The sequence below is a fragment of the Jaculus jaculus genome, chromosome 17 (assembly GCF_020740685.1).
Source record: "Jaculus jaculus isolate mJacJac1 chromosome 17, mJacJac1.mat.Y.cur, whole genome shotgun sequence".
NCBI lineage: Eukaryota > Metazoa > Chordata > Mammalia > Rodentia > Dipodidae > Jaculus > Jaculus jaculus.
Window position 1 is genome coordinate 20,022,141 of NC_059118.1, and position 3,982 is coordinate 20,026,122.

At 44.1% G+C, this 3,982-nt stretch overlaps 1 non-coding gene across 1 annotated transcript; it reads right to left on the reverse strand.

The window, feature by feature from the left end:
- Nucleotides 1–3,362: 3,362 nt before the first annotated feature.
- Nucleotides 3,363–3,495, reverse strand: LOC123455686. The gene has a single exon (XR_006634069.1). It is a non-coding gene; the product is annotated as a small nucleolar RNA SNORA33 (small nucleolar RNA).
- Between the last annotated feature and the right edge of the window lie 487 nt (nucleotides 3,496–3,982).

The following is a 3,982-nucleotide window of genomic DNA, read 5'->3' on the forward strand; positions in this document are numbered from 1 at the left end:
GAGAAATCTCTCCAGCCCACTTTTGGTTTTCTTGAGACAGGGTTTCACTTATGTAGCCCAGGCTGGCCCCAAACTTATGAACCTCCGGCCTCAGCCCTCATGAATTCTGAGATTACAGGCATGTTCCACCACACCCAGCTAGGACCTACATCTTTGACTGTCTTCCCTTGTCTGAGGGGGCTCTCTTCTTTGGGCACTTCAGGATAGCTTCCTTCTCTTCCTTCCAAAGCAGTGAGAGAAAGCCCCCCCCCGCCCCCCGCTATCATGAGGGAAGCTGGGCTGGCACTTGAATAGCTAAGAGAATTGTGCCTGGAATTCTACAAGTCCCTGGAGATGTCACCGAGGTAGGATGAGGGATGTTTAAAATTGGCTCTGAAGGGCTAAGCTAAGCACTCAGCGAATGCAAGTGAGTCATTCTTTCTGCTCTATAAATGATCCAAATACAATTTTGAAATGAAATTAGAATCTAAGGGCAGGGGGTGGGGAAAAACATATAACCTTTAGAAACATCTGTTAGCTAGGGTTTGGAGACAGATGGGGGCAGGGAAGGAGAGACTTGGCAAAACAGTCTCCTAGGTAGATGTCACCTGCCAATAGAATCACACAGCATGTGTCAGGAAGAAAGGCGGGAAGTCACCAAGTCCTAAACAGTCAGCGGCACAGGCGCCTCAACAAGACTTGTGGCTGCGAGTGGATGAAGTCTGTCAATATCCCCGAGAACTGAAGCTGGGTGAGGTCAAAGATATACACCATGCCGGGCGTGGTGGCGCACGCCTTCAACCCCAGCACTCGGGAGGCAGAGGTAGGAGGACTGCCGTGAGTTCGAGGCCACCCTGAGACTCCATAGTGAATTCCAGGTCAGCCTGGGCTACAGGGAGACCCTACCTCAAAAAACCAAAAAAGAAAAACAAAAAAAAAAAGATACACACCAGGACAGAGATTCCTTTTTCGTATTGAGGCCAGCTGACTATTCTCAGCCCAGCTCTCACAAGCACTCCAGAGAGAGCGCTCCTTGGCTTCGACTCATCATTCCACCATCTCTGCGGCCCATGAGCTGGTGACACCCAAAGCAGTGAAGGGGGGTCAATTCCCTAGGGAAGAGGCAAGTGCACAGAGCCCAATCTAATGGATGCTCAGCTTGTTATTCATAGTTTTAAAAAGTCTACAGTGGGGCTGGAGAGATGGCTCAGTGGTTAAGGTGCAACTATGGTTAAGGTGCTTGCCCATAAAACCTAATTACCCCGGTTCGATTCCCCAGTACACACATAGAGCCAGGTGTACAAAGTGCTGCGTGTGTCCAGAGTTCATTTGCAGTGGCTAGAGGCCCTGCTGTACCCATTCTCTCCCGCCCTCTTTCTCTCTCTCTCTCTCTCTCTCTCTCTCTCTCTGTCTCTCTCTGCTGGGCATGGTGGCCCACGTCTTTAATCCCAGCACTCACTTGGGAGGCTGAGGTAGGAGGATCGCTATGAGTTCAAGGCCAGCCTGAGACTACATAGTAAATTCTAGGTCAGCCTGGGCTAGAGCAAGCCTCTACATCAAAAAAATAAATAAATAAATAAAATAAATAAATAAAAAAAATAAAAAGCCAGGTGTGGTAGCACACGCCTTTAATCCCAGCACTCGGGAGGCAGAGGTAGGAGGATCGCCGTGAATTCGAGGTCACCCTGAGACTACATAGTGAGTTCCAGGTCAGCTTGGGCTAGAGTGAAACCCTACCTTGAAAAACAAACAAACAAAAATTTTTAATTAAAATGAAGTCTACAATGTCCAAATAAAAGCCCTTGGCATCACACACACACACACACACACACACACACACACACACACACACACACACATGATATCAGGACCAAAAAGTAGAGAGGATACATTGAAAGGGCCAGAGACCTCAGAATCCAAGAAGTGACACCCGGGTGAATTCTTTGGTCTCATATGGCTGGAGAACTCCGCAATCTAGAATTACAAATGGGCTAAGACCAAAAAGCACCCCGAAGCCCTCTTTAGCGAACAGCTTCAGAAAAAAGGAGACAATAACTGCTCTACTGCAATCAGACACCCAGTGACCCACCCTGACCCATGTCATCTGAGGCAGAGTGGGCAGCGTAAACTTCGCGGGTTACAATGAGATCCTCCAAACCCCCTGCTGGAAAGGTTACAGAGAAGGTTCAGTAGGCACCTGCGGATGGCTGAAATGCGAGGGGTGGTTTATCTCCTTGGGTCTCAACTACCTTCTGAAAAAGAAAAACAGATTCTCCAATGGAGAGTGAAGTCAGCATAGTTTGAATGGGATAAGCATTATTAATTTAGGGAGAATATGATGTATGTAATCCCTCTTTCAGCCAAAGACTAGTGAGAGCTTGAAACTGGAGAAATATTCTTTGTCTCTATAGGATTTTGATCTGGTTCCCAATTCCAGATATGGGTTCCTTTACACTGAGCGGATCTCCTAGCCAATCAGAAATCTGTTAGTTAGCCACCAAGGCTGGGTGCCGCTATTGCACTGGTGTGTACATTCTGAGGAGCTTAGACCTCTGGTTGCTCAGACCATTGCTGGCCACTTTCGCCCAGTAGCTCATGTAGCGCTTTCCGGCGCTAGACCAGCTGTCTGGGGACTGTAATACGCCCTTCACTTTTCTTGCTTTAGTATGCTGGCTGTACCTTGCAGTACTGTTGAATCGTTGAGAAGGGTTGACAACCTTGCCTTGCCCACAATTTTGTGGGAAAATATTCACTATGAAGCATAGTGATAGCTATAGGAATTTTTTTAGATGATCTTTTTCCAATTAAAGCAGTTCCCCTCTATTCTTATTTTTTTTCCTGAGAGTTTTGTATATGAGAGGCTAGTGGGTTTTTTTTCAAATGTTTTTAATGCATCATTTGATATGATCATAAGATCATTTTTCTTTGACTTAATACAGCAGATTATATTAAATAGATTTTTTTTTCTTTCTCAATTTTTATTAACATTTTCCATGATTATAGAAAATACCCCATGGTGATACCCTCCCTCCCCCAACTTTCCCCTTTGAAATTCCATTCTCCATCATATCCCCTCCCCATCTCAACCTGTTTTAAGTTTTCAGTATCAGGGATGTATTCCCTCCCATGGAGCAGGCCTCCAATCCAATTAGAGGGCAGTTGGTTTCCACCATGACAGACGTGCCACTATTGCATGCGTTAGCTCATTTGGCCTGGCTGGCCAAATAAGGCTTGCAGTGTCCACTGTTGAGTATCTTTACTGGTACAGAACAAATTCTTTTTTTCTTCAAAAAAAATATGCAATTTATTAATTCTTAGCTTTCATTAAACTTAAAACAAGTTACATTAAAATTAAGTCTTATGAAAATGCTTCAACATTAAGGTATTGTAGCCATTTTCAGGGACCTTAACGACCTCAACTGTCCTTAAGGCTTGTGACATGGCATCACTATTGCCAGCTCTCAACATTTCTGCAGAAACACATTCAGACAAGCAGACCAATTAATTAGCTGGCTTTTAAATAGATTTTTAAAATATTGAACCAGTCTGGAATAAAATCTACTTGGCCACATTGTTGAGGGTTTTTTTTGTTTTGCTTTTTTAAGGTAGGATCTCGCTCTAGTCCAGGCTGACCTGAAATTCACTATGTCGTCTCAGGGTGGCCTTGAACTCATTGTGATCTTCCTACCTCTGCGTCCCGAGTGCTGGGATTAAAAGTGCACGCCACCATGCCCGGCTGAGTTCTTATTTTTATAATTCTGAATTATATTTCATATTTGGCTAAGAATATTTTCATCTATATTCATGAAGGCATAATTTTCTTTTTTATATTTTTTTTCTACTTTTGGTGTGAGGATAATATTAGTTTCATTGAATGATTTTAGGAAAGGTCTCTACTTCCTGGAAAAAATTGTAGAAATTGGATTTAGTGATTTAAGAGTCTGTGTATTTAGGCAGGAGTAAACGTGGGTAAAGTCCAGGAAACTAGAAAGAGGCACATGGT